General features: G+C 47.0%; 1 pseudogene; it reads right to left on the reverse strand.

Moving 5' to 3' along the window:
- Positions 1–17268, reverse strand: part of LOC138748768 (homeobox protein Meis1-like) — a 195758-nt pseudogene that overhangs the window by 94730 nt on the left and 83760 nt on the right.

Below are 17268 nucleotides of genomic sequence, written 5' to 3' on the forward strand. Positions count from 1 at the left end.
ATTCAATAGAGGAATATAAGATGATGAGGAGCTTAGATGGGGTCAGCCAGCACCTTCTTCCTTAGGTGACAGTAGCAAACACCAGAGGACATGTTCAATGTGCAGGAAGAAGAGTTTAGGGGAAACGTCAGGGTAAGTTTTTTTTTACACAGAGAGCTGTGGGCGTCTGGAATGCATTGGGTGGAGGATGGACCATTAGGGCAAGTTAAAAGACACTTAGACAGGTACATGGATGCAAGAGAAATGGAGGGATATGGATGTGAGGGGGAGAAGGGTTAGATTGTTATGGAGTAGTTTACATAGGTCGGCACAACATCATGGGCCGAAGGGCCTGTACTATTCTGGAATGTTCCACAGGTATGTTCTATATAGGTACATAGAAGCATAGAACACTACAGCACAGCAAACAGGTTGAATTACTGTCCATGTGGGGGGCAGCCACTGAGGACATCCTGGTCCCAGCTTTCTTAAGCAATGCCACAAAGAGGGAAGGTGCTTCCTGCATTCCCAAAGTTGCAGGGAGTGCTGCCACAAGGTCTCTTCTCAGCGAGCTTGTCCAGTCACTGGGGCTGGTCACAAACTGCTCCTTCTCGCTGCAGGAGGAGAGTTGCTGAAGTCAGTGGTTCCCTTTTCAAATACCCCTCTCACCCTGCGGGCAGATTCTATAGGGAGGAAGGTGTGCCACTGTCAGATGGTTGAGTCATCACCTATTCCTGTGCTCCAACACGTGGAAAAGCAGGCTCAGAGAGAGGCCACTCCGCCTTTTGTTTCCATCTGGCGGTTCCCATCCCAATCCCCAGCCCCCTGTCCTTATGGGATATGGTATATTGTTACACGAAGCTTCATTAACCTAGGGTTATGGGTGAAAGGGGAAATGTTTAGGGGGAACATCTTCACACAGAGAGCGGTGGGAGTGTGGATCAAGCTGCCAGCTGAAGTGAATGCGGGCTCAGTTTTAAAATTTAAGAAGAATTTGGACAGGTACGTGGATGGGAGAAGGATGGAGGGATATGGACTGGGTGCAGGTCAGTGGGACTAGGTAGAAAAATAGTTCAGCAGAGACTAGGAGGGGCAAAGGGGACTGTTTCTGGGCTGTGATGTTCAATGGCTCCAACTGGTCTGGCCACTGATGTCTCTGTCCATTTATAATCACAAGATCAAAGATATAGAAGCAGAGGTAGGCCAATCAGCCCATCGAATCTGCTCTGCCATTCTATCATGCCCTGATCCATCCTCCTATTCATCCCACTCCCTGTAACCCTCGATGTCCTGACTAATCAAATACCTGTCAATCTCTGCCTCAAATACACTCATCAACTTCATTTCCACAGCTTCCTGTGGCAACAAGTTCCACAGACTCACGACCCTCTGGCTAATGAAATATTTCCACATTTCCATTTTAAATTGACACTCTTTTATCCTGAAGTTGTGCCCCTTTGTCTTAGACTCACCGACCATGGGAAACATCCTGGCCACATCTTATCTGTCCAGGCCTTTCAGCATTCGAAATGCCTCGATAAGGTTCCCCCTCATCCTTCTGTACCCCAACGTGTCCAGTCCAAGAGCCGACAATTGTTCCTCATTTGCTCACCTTTAATTCATGGTATAATTCTAGTAAATCTCTGAACCCTCTCCAACCCCAGTGGATCTTTTTTTCAAATGAGGTGCCCGAAACAGTACACAGTTCTCCACGGGAGGATACGTTACATTGTTTAACCATGCACCAAAGATTGGTTTCATCATGGCCTGATTTGGAAATGGGAGTCTCTAGGTCTATTGTGTTTGTTAAATCTCCTCTACACCCTCTCCATAGTCTCATTGCAAGGATGTTGCCTGGACCGGAGAACATGTCCTTATGAGGCAAGGTTAGCAAAGCTGGGACGACTCTCTTTGAAGTGAAGAAGGATGAGAGGGGACAATAAATTCTGAAAGGCATAAACAGGGTAGACAGCCAGCATCTGTTTCCCAGGGCAGGAGTAGCAAACACCAGAGGACACGTGAACAAGGTGAAGGGAGGGAAGTTTGGGGGAGAGGTCAGGAGGACTTTTTTTTTTTTTTTTTTTTTTTACACAGAGGATTGTGGGAGCCTGGAGTGCATTTCCAGGGATGGTGGTGGAAGCAGGAACATTAGGGGTATTTTAGAGATTCTTAGACAGGCCCATGGATGGAAGAAAAATTGAGGGTTACAGGGTAGGGAGTGTTTGTTTTTGGTAGGAATATATACAGTAAGTTAGCACAACATTGTGTCCAAAGGGCCTGAACTGTGCAGACTTTTGCTGGGGAAAAGTCTTTGACTCAAAGAGTGTTTTTTATATAGCAGAGATAATGATACAGAACTGATGTTTCGGGCTTGAGCCCTTCATCAAAGTGTGCAAGTGTCTTATGCATCAAGGTCTGAGGCATCCTGGTACTTTGATGAAAGGCCAAAGCTGCATAAAGGACATGGTTTGACCCACTGAGTTTCTCCAGCATTGTGTTTTTAATGTAACATTCCATGTTAATGTTAAAGTTGGGCTTGGGGTTAGGTTTAGGGTTGGGTTTAGTGTTGAGGTGGAATTGGGATTTTGGTTTAGGATTGGGTTTAGTGTTGAGGTGGGATTGGGATTTTGGTTTAGGGTTGGGTTTAGTGTTTGGGTTAGAGTCTGTTTCAGGGCCAACGCTCAGATTAACTTGTAGATGTGCGTCAGGAAGATGTGCCATTTTCCCCAACCCCACCCCATCACCCTTCCCTTTCATCCCCACCCTTGTATTTCTGACCTACCCCCCCCACCCCCCCCACCGTGTGTGAGCTTGGGAAATGAATGCAGGTGTGGCGTGGAATGTTCCCACATGGCCAATATGCCCATCCTGTCCCGTTAAGGTTGCTGAGTTGTGTGTTTGCTTTAAATCCACATCATGGCACCGGCTCGACACGAGTGACGATATCACTGCTGGAAACACTGAGATTGTCAGGACAAGAGTGAACTCTCCTCATACCGCAAATGTTCACACCTCAACAGGATATCAAGCTGGCTCCCATGTGTCTTCTTGTGCAGATAAACTTGTTATTATTAACAACTTTCACCAGTATTTATCATACTTCTCATCTTCTGTTCTCATCTTTTGAAATATCGCAACATAAATTAATTTTAAAAACGTAAGTTTTTGTGACGGTGATGTCAACCATCAGAATCTAAACAGCAAACCATTATCCAGTTCTTGGTGAAATCAAGTAATTAAAGGCCCAGTGGTTTTATTTGCATCCTGCGGAAGGGATCTCTGCTCGCAGGTAGCCCGACCATACCCACCACACAGTGCCTGGCGGTGACCACCTCTAACTTGGTCCAAGGAAGGCCAGTCTTTGCTGAGTCCCCATTCATTTGCCTCCTGGTAACTGCAGTCAACCAGCACATTCTAATTGTGGTTCAAAGTTGGGAGCAGAGTCTGGGTAACTCCTCACCCTCAACACCATTTCGCCAACTACAGGCCTCGGTTCAGATTTATTGCCATAGTACATCCATGATATCCCATACATCCCTGAGATTCTTCAAAGCAGAATTGCCACTTAGGGGTTGTGCAACAAAAACTGTGCACAATGTGAACATGGAAACAAATAAAAGGTAGTGGCTGTGTCCATGACCTTTTGCAGGGCTTTACGCTCAGGGGTATTGGTGACCCCACACCAGACCGTGCTGCAGCCGGTCAGGGCACTTTCCACCACATCTCTGTAGAAATTTGCCAGGGTTTCCAATGTCATACCAAACCTCTGCAAACTCCTGTGGAAGTGGAGGTGGTGACATTCAACACTCTGTTTGCCTGGATGAGAGCAATTGCAACAACTCCTCAAATTCAAGATTATTCTGATCTGACTGTTCCTGCACAGCCTGATGAAACAGTGTTTCTCTGGACCATGGTGCATGCACATGCACATCATAATCACCTATATACAAAAAGGTATTATTTAAAATAAATATAAATATTTTGGGATGATTTACTCCATCTCACAGCCTGTGGGAAGAAGTTATTCCCCAGCCTGGCCGTCCTGACGTTGATGCTCCTGTACCTCCCTCCTGATGGAAGTGGGTCAAAGATCCCGTGTGCTGGATGGAAAGGGTCCTCAGTAATTACTTGAGCCCTATTTAACCAACAGTCCCGGTGAATGTCGTCAATAGAGGAAAGGGAGACCCCAGAGATCTTCTCAGCTATTTTGTACTTTTAAAGGACGTCACCACCAGGACAAAGGTACATTCACGTGTTCAAACTCGGTGCCTCCTTGTTATTCAGTCAGAATATACAAGACAAAATGTCAAACACAATGGCAGCATCTCCACCACATGGACTACGGTGGTCCAACATGATGGTTCAGCACCAACCTCTCCAGGCCAGGTCGGGATGGGCAACAACTGCTGATGCCCACTGTTCATGATCAATGAAAACATCTGGAGTCATGTCCATGAGAACAGTGCAACACACTTAAAGTTAAAATATCATGGACTCCAGGAGTGTGAGTACGGACACTGCAGTACAGGACAGAGGGAGTGCAACTTCATCAGAGGTGACAGCTTTCTGAATGAATGTTGAACCAGGACCTCAGACATCTCCTGCCTTGAGCAAGAGCGAGTTATGGCTGGTGTCCAATATTTATTTCTCAATCCACAGGCTCCAAAACACATCATAAAAAGCAAAAACAAAAATACAGATGTTGAAAATCCTCACTTGTCAGGAATGTGCAACAGCGACTGCATTTCCTGAGAAGACTGGAGTGGGCAAGGCTACCGGCCACCATCACATCACCCTACTACAGGGGCTCTATCGGGAATGTCCTGGCCGGCTGCATCACCGTGTGGGTACGGTGGCTGCAGAGAAATGGATCGGAGGTCAATTCACAGGACCATAAAAGTGGCAGAGAGGATCACTTGAGTGTCCCTCCACCCCATCGACATGATCTACCGGGATCGCTGTCTGAAGAGGCCACGCAAAATCACTGAGGTCCCCTTCCACCCTGCACACAGCATGTTTCAGCTGCTCCGGTCAGGGAAGAGATCCAGGAGGATCAAAGCCTGCACCACCAGGCTGAGGAACAGCTTCTTCCCATGGGCAGTGAGAATGGTGAACGACCCAAGGAACTGCTCACATTCACCCTCCGAAATGTTAATATTTATGAAAGAATATTTATTTGTATATATGGATATTTGTCCCATGTGCATTTTGTCTGGGTGTGTGTCTGCGTGTTTTGCACCAAGGGCCGGAGAACACAGTTTCGTCGGGTTGTACTTGTACAATCAGAAGGCAATAAACTTGAAAATAAAACCGAAAATGCTGAAAACCTCAGCGGGTCAAACTGCATCTGTGGAAACCAGGGTTAATGTCTGAGGTCAGGGACAGGCTCTGACCTGGAGTACTAACTCTGTTTAACTCTTCACAGATGCACCCACCTTGTGTTTCCAACATTTTCCGCTCTTATCCTGTGGCCACTGTCAGACAGTTGCCTGCTGTGTGTGTAAGTTGTTTCGACAGTACAACGCTGACTGGCCTCCAAAACCACGTAGCTGGCTTACAGAATGAGGCTGTACATTCTCTCCAGTTCTGTCAGCACAACTCCCCTCCCCAAAAGTTTGAGGTATTGAGGCATTCCACCAAATGGCCTGGACGGTCTGCTCAGGGAACCACCCCCCACCGTGCCCATCATGTTCTCGTCTCTCAGTGACTGCAGGACGTTCCGTGGTGACCACTGCTCTCATTTCTAAACAGAGGAGCAAACAACATTTTCCACCTGCTACCAGCTGCTGTGGGTCTTAGCTCTAGACTCATTGAGGCAGAAAAGGTGCCACATCAATTCCACTCCCTGTCCCCACACCGACATGTCTGCCACGGACTTGTACTCATACTGCCAAACTGAGGTCACCCACAAATTAGAAGAACCACACTTCATGTTCCATGAAGGCACCCTCCAAACAGATGGCATCAATTTCTCCAATTTCCATAACACCTCTCCCTCTCTCTCATTTTCCCTATCTATCTCCCTTCATTCATCTCCCCACCCCTTCCCTCTCCTATCAGACAGCTACCCTCTCCCCTCTGCCCAACCACTACTCAACCTTCTTTTCTTCTATCCTCCCACCTCTTACCTGTTTAGCCCCTGCCCCTTCCTCCCTCCTCTCTTGCTCGACCAACCTTTTTAGTTCAGGCACCTGCCTGTTTTTTGCTTCTACCTGACGAAGGCCCAAGGCCTGAAATGCTGGCGACCCTTTCCCTCCAGTAGATCTAGCTTAGCGTGGGCAGGTGAGGTCTAAGGGTCTGTTTCTACATGGCGTGGCTCTGTGTGGCTAAGGTCTCCACAATCCCCTTCCTGATGTGACATGCCTGCCCCAGGCCTGACCATGGACACAGAGGGACGTGCAATCTGCCAATAACTTCAACACTGCACCATTTCGCACTCCTGACGAAGGGGCCAGGCCTGAATCATCGACTGCCCTTTACTTCCTATGGATGCTGCATGACCTGCTGGGTTTCTCCAGCACGTCTGCACATTTACCTCCAAGGGTATGTCAGCCAGCCACTGCACTGGGGTCTTCAGTAGAAGATATTTTCTTCAGCTCTGTCAGCTAGCTCCAGTGAGCCTCTATTTGAAGTTTGATTCCCTTCTCTTTCTTTACTTGCCTGGCTGTGTTTAATAACGCAAGCATGTTGTTTCTAAAAGTGACCTTCTTCCATTTCCTGCCAGGCTGATTCGGAGGAGTGTCACAAACCACAGGCAATGCAGTTGCAGCTGTTTTCTGTGTGACTGGCTTCAATAATTGAAGAGCGTGAACCAACAACAAAAAGGCTCTAGGTAATGTGCAAAGATTAACATGTTGATTTTCTAAGATGGTCCAAAAGCCCATTGGCCCCAGGGGAAACTCCATGGGGATAAACTGGAATCAAAAGCCTACAGATGGTGCAGTTAAGTGAGGAAACCTGCAGACGCCAGGGTCCGGTGCAGTACACAAATGTACACAGGTCACGCAGCATCAACAGGGAATAAAAGCCAGTCGATATTTTGGGCCTGGTTCCTTTGTCTGGAATCCAGAATAAAGAGGTGGGAGGAGTGGGGAGGTAGAGAGGAAACCACAGGACATAGGAACAAAAATAGGCCATTCACCCCATCGAGTCTTCCCCGCCATTCAATCAAGAGCTATCAATTTCCCCACAGACAGCCCCATTGCTGAGCCTTCTCCCCATAACTTTTGATGCTCCGGCTAAACAATAACCTATCAATTTCTGCCTTAAATACACCCAATGACCTGACCTCCACAACCACCTGTGGCAACAAATTCCACAGATTCACCCCCCCACCCCACCCCGGCTGAAGAAATTCCTCCGCATCTCTGTTCTAAGCAGATGCCCTTCAATTCTGAAGTTGTGCCCTCTTGTCTTAGACCAGTGTTCTTCAACCTTTTTTCCCCACTTACATACCACCTTAAGTAATCCCTTACTAACCACAGAGTATCTACGGTTAGTAAGTGAACTCCTGTGGAAAACCCACTCAGGGATGGGGATAACGTACAAACTCCTTACAGATAGCGGGGGATTCGAACCCCAGTACCAGTCATTGGTGAAGTAACAGAGTTGCGCTAACCATGCCGCCTTAATGTGGACCAGGTGGGAGGGTTGGACTGGCGGCAGGAGAGGATTAGTGAAGCAGAGAGGGGCAAAAGATGGTGGGCAGAAGTTGATTGGTTGGTAGCAGAGGTAAGAGGGATAAACGTGGGTCAAGTGGAAGGAGATGAGGGGACAGAGACTGGCCGTGGTGGAATGAGATGGGAGGAGAAGGTGGCAATGGGAAACAGTTGGCTGCTGAGTCTTACGTCAGTGGCAGGGTGGCTGTGCCATACAACACTCTGGCTGCACGGTCAGATAAGAATAAACAAACTCAGAGTCAGCCCCAATGGAAAGCCTGAGCTCACTCTGAGCCCAATTGATAAGGAGATCAGATTTCCTTCCAAGAAGAACAGTCATTTAACAGATGGATTGTTACAACAATCTGTCCATTTCATGGTCACTGTAAAGAGGTTTTTTTAAAAAATTCCAGATTGATTTAATTTCACAAATTAAACTTCATTGTTTCCTCAATGAGATTTGAACCCAGGCACCATACCTCTCTGCCTTCTCGACACTTTGCCACTCGGCTGAGTCACAGCCAGGGCTCAACGTGTCCACCCCAGTGTTAGACAATTCTTTCCGAGGATCTGAACAGAACCCCTCAGTGCTCTGCACTCACCAGAATCTAACGGCAGAAATCCTTGCAATTTCCAGGGCATTAAGTTTGATGGGTTTTCATTCAAGGGAAGTGAAGGGATGGGCAGAGGTTCCCTGGCTGGGTCAGGGACGTGTCCTCCAGATTGTAGCCAGGACCCTCAAGAACAAACTTAGGAAAACCTTCCTCTTGGAAAAGAGCAGAAATTGGAACCTTCTTCTGAAAGGAGGTGGGATTTTATTTTGTTGACCGACAAAAAATAGAATCACATCGTTAAACAAGGAAGTCTACAGACACTGGGATTGTAGTGCAGTTCACAACATATAAAAAAAAACTAAACATAAAAACATAACAATTACAGCATGGAAACAGGCCATTAGGCCCTTCTAGTCCTCACCGAACCAAACACCCCTCTCTAGTCCCACCTCCCTACACAATGCCCATAACCCTCCATCTTCTTCTCATCCATATACCTGTCCAACCTTTTCTTAAATAATACAATTGACTCCGCCGCCACTATTTCTCCCGGAAGCTCATTCCACACGGCTACCACTCTCTGAGTAAAGAAGTTCCCCCTCATGTTACCTCTAAACCTCTGCCCCTTAATTCTTAACTCATGTCCTCTTGTTTTAATCTTTCCTCCTCTTAACAGAAATAGTCTATCCACATCCACTCTGTCTATCCCTTTCATAATCTTAAATACTTCTATCAAATCCCCTCTCAACCTTCTACGCTCCAAAGAATAAAGACCTAATCTGTCCAATCTCTCCCTATACTCTAGATGCTTAAACCCAGGTAACATTCTGGTAAATCTTCTCTGCACTCTCTCCACTCTGTTTATATCCTTCCTATAATTAGGCGACCAGAACTGCACACAGAACTCCAAATTAGGCCGCACCAACGTCTTATACAATCTCAACATCACCTCCCAACTCCTATATTCCATGCAATGATTGATAAAGGCCAGCATACTAAAAGCCTTCTTCACCACCCTATTCACGTGAGTTTCTACCTTCAGGGAACGATGTACCGTTACTCCTAAATCTTTCTGCTCTTCTGTATTCCTCATTGCTCTCCCATTTACCACGTATGTCCTGTTCTGATTCTTCTTACCAAAATGAAGCACCTCACACTTATCAGCATTAAATTCCATCTGCCATTTTTCAGCCCACTTTTCTAAGCAGCCCAAATCCCTCTGCAATCCTTGAAAACCTTCTTCATTATCCACTATTCCACCTATCTTAGTATCGTCTGCATATTTACTAATCCAATTCACCACCCCATCATCTAGATCATTAATGTATATAACAAACAACAATGGGCCCAATACAGATCCTTGAGGCACACCACTGGTCACCGGCCTCCAACCTGACAGACAATTATCCACTACCACTCTCTGGCCTCTCCCTTTCAGCCAATGTTCAATCCATTTGACTATCTCAAAATTTATACCCAAAGACTGCACCTTCCTAACTAACCTTCCATGTGGTACCTTATCGAAGGCCTTACTGAAGTCCATATAGACAACATCCTCTGCGCTACCCTCATCCACATTCCTAGTCACCTCTTCAAAAAATTCAATCAGATTGGTCAAACATGACCTTCCTCCCACAAATCCGTGTTGAGTGCTCCTGATCAGACCCTGTCTATCCAGATGTTTATAAGTACTATCTCTAAGAATTTTCTCCATTAATTTACCTACCACAGACGTCAAACTTACAGGCCGATAGTTGCCAGGCTTCCTCCTTGAACCCTTTTTAAATAACGGAACCACATGCGCAATGCGCCAATCCTCCGGCACTATCCCCATATCTAATGACATTTGGAAAATTACCGCCAGAGCCTCTGCTATTTCCTCCTTCACTTCTCTCAATGTCCTGGGGAAGATCCCGTCTGGTCCCGGAGACTTATCCAACTTTATATTCTTCAAAAGCCCTAAAACTACATGCTGGAAAACTCAGCAGGTCGCGCCACATCCACAGGAAGTAAAGGCCGACCAACGTTTCAATCCTGGGTCCTTCACCAGGTAAAAACAAGAAACAGGCAGACATCTGAATAAAGAGGTGGGGGGATGGAAGGGGGAGGAGGAGAGGAGAGGAGGGAGGAAGGGGAAGAGGGAGGAACGTAACCTAACAGGTTGGAAGAGAAAATAGCTGAGGTGGCAGGGAAGCGGGTAGAGGCCTAAGATAGGAGAGGGGGGGGAAAGGAAGAGGGTGGGGAACTGGAGGAAAGGAGTTTGAGGGATGAGGGAAAGGAAGAGACTTGAGTGAGAGGGTTAATAGAAATTGGAGAAGTTGATATTAATGCCGACTGGTTGGAGGTACCCAGATGGAAAAGAAGGCGTTCCTCCAACTTGGTGGCCTTGGTTTAACCGTGCACGAGGCCAGTGCACAGACATGTAGTCACAGTGCTTCAGACATTGTACAACGAGTCCAATTAACTGGTGATATCTGAGGGTCAGCTTTTTGGACATTGGATATTATTTCTCTTAATGCTCCAACACACTTTCAATTCATTTCTTTTGACTGTCACACAACATTCTAATCAATTAAAAGGTGGATTGGAAACAGAGCCCTGGTTCAGAGCACACTTGCCAGGGCCCAGGCAGTTCAAAAGGGAGCGGAGATCTCCCTGTGAGCAAGATGCCAATTCAAGTACAAATTATCAACCAAGTCACTGCAAAGCTGACTGCTAGGAGATGGTGCCAGCTTTACTCAGAGGGAACTGAAGATGACAGCTGACATTGGAGAGGGTTCAGAGGAGGTTCACAAGGATGACTCTGGGATTGAGAGGGATATCATACAAAGACTGTTTGACAGCTCTTGGCCTGTACATGTTGGAAATTAGGCGAATGAAGGGGGATCTCATTGGAACATTTTAAATGTTGATAGGTGTGGGGAAGTCTAGGACAAGAGGGCACATCTTCAGGATTGGAGGCCGTTCACTCAGAACTGAGATGAGGAGGAATTTCTTCAGCCAGAGGGTGGGAAATCTGTGGAATTAGTTACCACAGGTGGTAATGGAGGCCAGGTCATTGGGTGTATTTAAGGTAGAGATTGATAGGTTCTTGGTTAGCCAGGGCATCAAAGGTTATGGGAAGAAGGCCAGGCAGTGGGGCTGAGCGGGGAAATGGATCAGCTCATGACTAAATGGTGGGGTAGACTTGATGGGCTGAATGGTCTATATCTGCTCCTACATTTTAAAGTCTTATAGCTCAACTATCATATCACCAAAAGCAAAGACCACAAGGCATTTATGGGGTGGGCAAGCTCCCCTTCCCCAGAAATGAGGGGTACAGTGATGAATCACACATTGGTCAGAGGTATTGCTTTGCACTCGCACTGCAAGTGTTAATCTGCAGCCAGTTTGACATCCTCCTCTGTCATCTCCAGGTGCCAGGGAGTGGCTTGGCTCACTCTGGGACTATGTGCCTACAAATTGGGTTAAGAAAACAGAGTCATTGCCTGCCACAGTCTGGGAGGTTTCACGACTCCGAGAATCTGCTCTGGGGAAGGACTACTGCACCCATGCCACTCTCCAACAGCATGTCCTGAGGGTGACCAGAACTTCACTCCAATGGCCATGACAACACCGATCCCTGCAGCACTTCTGCAAACCACACACAAAAACCAAGGCAAAGAATCGCTTGCTTTCAAAATCTGCAGATGGAGGGGGTGGAGGGGATGTGGATGGAGGGTTGGTGCATTGGATAGTCTCCCAGCTTCAAGAAACAGTGCACCTTTTGTCTGATCCAAGTTCTGTGAAATGAAGTCTGTAGGTAATGGTTTTCCCATCCTTCGAACTGGCAGCATTGCTGTGCAGTTCAAATGCGCACTTCCGAGCCCATTAGGGGAGGGGGAGACGCAGTTCTGGCAGACGGCCCACTTCCCCTCGGCAGCCATCTGAGTGAGCCCTGTTTAGTCTGTCCGGAATCCCACTCTTAAACGGTGGACCAAACAAGACTGAAATCTGTGGTTTGCGCTAGTGGTTAGCGAGGCAAAGGTGGTTGCCGAGGTTACAGTAAACCAGGGACTAGTCGGGATTCCGGATGAGCAATGAGAAAAGGAAAGATTGAAGGAGGAGCTGAGAAGATGATCTTGTTCACACAGTTTGCTGGTGAATAGAAAGAGCAGAGGTTCTGACCATGATGGAACATAAAACATTCCAGCACAGGCCAGACCCTTCAGCCCACAATGTAAACCTACCCCACAACAATTTAACTCTTCCCTCCCTCACACCCATAACCCTCTATTTTTCTAACATCCAAGTGCATGTCTAATAGCCTTTTAAATGTCCCTATTGTACCAGCCTCCACCACCATCTCTGGCACTGCATTCCAGGCACCTACCAGCCTCTGTGTAAAAACCCTACCCTAAACTTCCCTCCCCTCACCTTGTACAGATGTCTCTGGTGTGTACTGTTGTCACCCACGGAACAAAATGTTGGCTGCCCATCCTAAGCCCCTCATTATCTTATTCATCTCTATTCAATCATCTCTCATCCTCCCTCACTGATAAGAGAAAAGCCCTTGAGCTATTAACTTTGTTTCACGAGGTTTGTTCTCCAGTCCAGGCAACCTCACCTTCTACTTCTCAGTAAGATGCAGGGAACTCATGAACTGCACATGTTGCAAACTGGTTTGGGAGTGGTATGGTTAGTGTCACGGTTACAGCACCAATGACTTGGATTCGAATCTGGCGCTGTCTTTAGGGAGTTTGTACATTCTCCCAGTATCTGGGTGGGGCTCTGGTTTCCTCTCATTGTTCAAAAAAATAAATAGGGTTATAGTCAATTGGGTGGCATGGGCTCGTGGGCCGAAAGGGCCAGTTACCGTGCTGTGTGATTTTATTTAATTCAGAAATATAAGCAGAAATTACAGGCCTGCCGGAAAATAGGGGAGAGGTCTTCGGCAACAACAGGCCATGAAAATCTTCCTGGAAATGGGCGAACTGATAAAAAGGAAGTGAACTGGGTTTGTTACAGTCCAAAGAAAGATCATTCAGCCTGAAACTCTTGCAGCAGTTGCTGCCTCTCCGCTCGAGAGTGTCTAACATTTTCAGATTTACCTGAGACCTTCAGAAATTCCTTTTACCTCTGACAGATCTGGGAATTCTCCAATGATCTGCTGAGTTCTTCTGGGATCGGGGTTGGAGGTCAGTTGGACATGTGTAGCTTGGGTGGAGAGGTTATACAGGTAGTGACCAGGTTCCTGGAGCCTCAGTAAATTTCATAAATTGCCACATGCTCAGGGACATTTCCAGATGTCCATAAAAATCTGGAGCCCAATACAGGATCTGCAGCCCAATACAGGCCCTACAGCCCACAATGTTGTGCCAACCCAATAACCTACTCTAACGACTGCATAAAATTTCCGTACCACATAACCCTCTATTTTTCTCAGTTCCATGGACCTATCTAATTGTCTCTTCAAAGAGCTTATTGTCCATGCCTCCAACACCGTTACTGATCGCACATCCCATGCCCCCACCCCTCTCTCCTCACATCCCCCCTGTACTTACTCCCAAGCACCTTAAAACTATGCCTCCTCGTGTTGCCCACTTCAACCCTAGGAAAAGCCTCTGGCCATCCACACGATCAATGGCTCTCATCGTCTTGTTTACACCTCTATTAGGTCACCCCTCATCCTCTGTCACTCCAAGGAGAAAAGACCAAGTTCATTCAACCCATCCTCGTAAGGCCTGCTCTCCAATCACTCCAGTCACAGTTCACCACACCATATATCAATTAACCTGTGGTGGTACACACAAGCTGACAACAACACAGACCTCAGGATGAGACATGGGAATGACCACATGTTAATATTTGCATGTTTGTTCCCCGCTTCTTTTAAATTGTATCGATGCAACATTGTAATAGGTCCTTCCAGCCCGTGAAATCTGCACCGCCCAATTACACCCAATTAGCCTACCAACTCCCTGTACGTTTTGATGGGTGGGAGGAAACCGGAGACCCCAGAGGAAACCCATTCAAACACGGAGAGAACGTAAAAACTCCTTCCAGACAGCGCAGGATTCGAACCCGGGTTGTTGGCGCTGTAACAGTGTCGCGCTAACCACTACGTTAACCGAGCGGCCCTCTCTTCTCCTGCTATGGTTCAGGTAAAGAGGTCGAATGTTACACTGTATTTGCAAATTAGGACTGAATGTAAAATCAAGGCACAAGGACGACAGACACCAAGAGTCACCTGCTGAAAGTAGTCAATTGGTCGAGCCACACCTGCAGGAGGAGACACTGTCGATGTTTCGGGTGAACTGGATGAAGTGATCAAATTTATCATGAAATGTAAACCCCGTCTCGAAGGGTTTCGACGCAAAACATCGACAATTTCTACCCATCGCCCCCCCCCCCCCCCCCACCACATCCACTGATGCTGCTTGCCCTGAGGGCAGTTGATTTACTGCCGGACGAGTGCCTGGCTCACAGGCGACCCATGCATTCGTCTCATGGTAAAGAAGCAGGTGAACAACACAGCAGGTGATATCCAGTACCTTTCATACACAAGCCATAGATCTTTCTCAATGAGGAGAGGAAGGGCAGCCAATGACCTCAGGGAGCAATGCCACAGTCTTGGGGCCTTCGCCCACACTTTCTCCCAGGCAGTGGTTTCCAAATAAACCAACTTCTGCTTTAAAATAGTACATTCAGATGAGTTTGTGCTTCCTACCTGATCAGAAAGACTGGTGCAGGATCCTGTGAAGTCTTCCAGGTCAGACTTAGAGCCCCCATCACGGTCGTCAATCACTAAATCAATTGGCATCTTCCCCTTTAAGCAGCTGATGTATCGGTGACAAAAGTTATCACATAATTCATGGACCTGCAACAAAATAAAACCAGGGTGCTGTGTTAGGGTGGGTAACGTTGGAACTGGAACAGGGGAACACGCATTCCACCTGTGCGCAGAGGTTACGCTGCTGGAAACCTGCTGGCTCCACGCACCCATCAACATGCCAATCCCCACCATCTCCCCACAACAGTTAAAGCAACATGATCGCTAGGTTCTTGAAGAATGCGCAGGAGGGATCAGTGAAGATGAATAATGTGTGGGCTTACTATCTACCTTCATGCCAGCCCTGCCATGTCAAAGCACCTGCTTTAGACTGCCCCTGTTCCCACAAGGACATCCGTCCTGAGCCAAATTGCTGTCAGGTGAAGGATGTAATGAGAGCCACTGGTCTGGGAATGCTGTTAGTTCGATTTCCTTTGAGACATCCAAAGCCTTTGTCAAATATGGATGAACCCACCCTAACAGGCAAACATAACTGGATCTGTTCCCCTCCTGAGTTAAAGGTTCACGGGTTCCTTTTATTTCATGTAATTTATCGACCACAGTTCGTCACTTAACACTATCATTTGCTCAAATTTGTTCAGCAAACTCCAAGACCTGGGACCCAACACCCCACTGTGTAATTGGATCCAGGATTTCTTCACCTCCTGACCACAGTCAGTGAGGATTGGTAAGAATATCTCCTCCACAATCTCCATCAGTACTGGAGCACCACAGGGCTGCATTCTAAACCCCCCCCCCCCCCCACCCCCGCTCTAATCACTTTACGTCTACAACTGAGCAGCTCAGTACATCAATACCATCCACAAATTTCCTGGCGATCCCATGGTAATGGGTTTGTATGAAAATGGGCAATGAGTCAGCACACAGGAGGGAGACTGAAAACTTGGCTGAATGGTTCAACAACAACCTCACACTCAGTGTCACCAAAACCAAAGAGCTGATTGTTGACTTCAGGAAGGAAAAACCAAAGGTGAACAATCCACTGATCATTGGGGGGGTCAGAGGTAGAGAGGGTGAGCAAATTTAAGTTCTTCAGAGTCACCATCTTGGAGGATATTTCCTGGACCCAACACACTAAAGGCTTGGTGAAGAAAGTTCGTCAGCCCCTCTACTTCCTTAGGAGTTTGCAGAGGTTTGGTTTGACATTGGAAACCCAAGCAAATTTCTACAGAGTTGTGGTGGAAAGTGCCCTGACCGGCTGCATCATGGTCTGGTATGGGGACACCAATTTTTTTTCTTTGGCTTGGCTTCGCGGACGAAGATTTATGGAGGGTGTAAAAGTCCACGTCAGCTGCAGGCTCGATTGTGGCTGACAAGTCCAATGCGGGACAGGCAGACACGGTTGCAGCGGAAAATTGGTTGGTTGGGGTTGGGTGTTGGGTTTTTCCTCCTTTGTCTTTTGTCAGTGAGGTGCATAAAGTCCTGCAAAAGTTCATGGACACAGCCCAGGACATCACAGGCAAAACCCTGCCTTCCACACCACTCAGAACACACTCTGTTCTCACTGCAGCCATCAGGAAAGAGGAATCAGGGCCACCACAAGACTCACACCCACCAGGTTCAGGAATAGCTGCTCCCCTTTCACCATCAGATTCCTCAATGACAAACTCAATCAAGGACTCATTTAAGGACTCTAACTTGTGCACTTTATTGATTTTTTTTCTTTCTGCATTGCAGTTTGTTTACATTTCTTTATCTGTTTAATGTGTGTGTTGTGTACAGTTTTTTTGCATTTGTGACAGATTATGTTTGTTATATTTTATATTATTCATAGATATGTTTTTGGGAGATAAGTTGTGGGTGTTTTAAAGTATGGATCACAAACACAAACACTTCACAACATAAATCTCATTTAAAATGCCAGAGCTCTGCTCAAGTCAGACAATCCAGGCTCTGGGTGCCTCTGTGAAAACTTTGAAGAATGCCTAGAAGGACTTCACAAGTAGGTGGGTCCAGTGTCGCAGTCTGTCTGAGTGCAGTTTGCTGTTCTAAGAGGGTCATATTGTTTTCTCTAAGAAAGAGAGAGAGAAAATTCAGTTCTACAGTTCAGCAGGCCACAGCTGGGACTGGAACAGGACAAGATGGCAAGCTTGGGAAAAACCCCATTTTGGAAGATGGGTTGTGACTTCTTACTTCAGCCTGGTCAAAGCCCTTGTGGTCCATACAAGAGGAGATGGCTGGCTAGGTGTTTTGTCTGAGATAAGGGAAGCAGAAAAGGAAAGTGCAGTGACCTGAAAGAAAGAAG

Source organism: Narcine bancroftii, chromosome 13 (genome assembly GCF_036971445.1).
Source record: "Narcine bancroftii isolate sNarBan1 chromosome 13, sNarBan1.hap1, whole genome shotgun sequence".
NCBI classification, from domain to species: Eukaryota; Metazoa; Chordata; class Chondrichthyes; order Torpediniformes; family Narcinidae; genus Narcine; species Narcine bancroftii.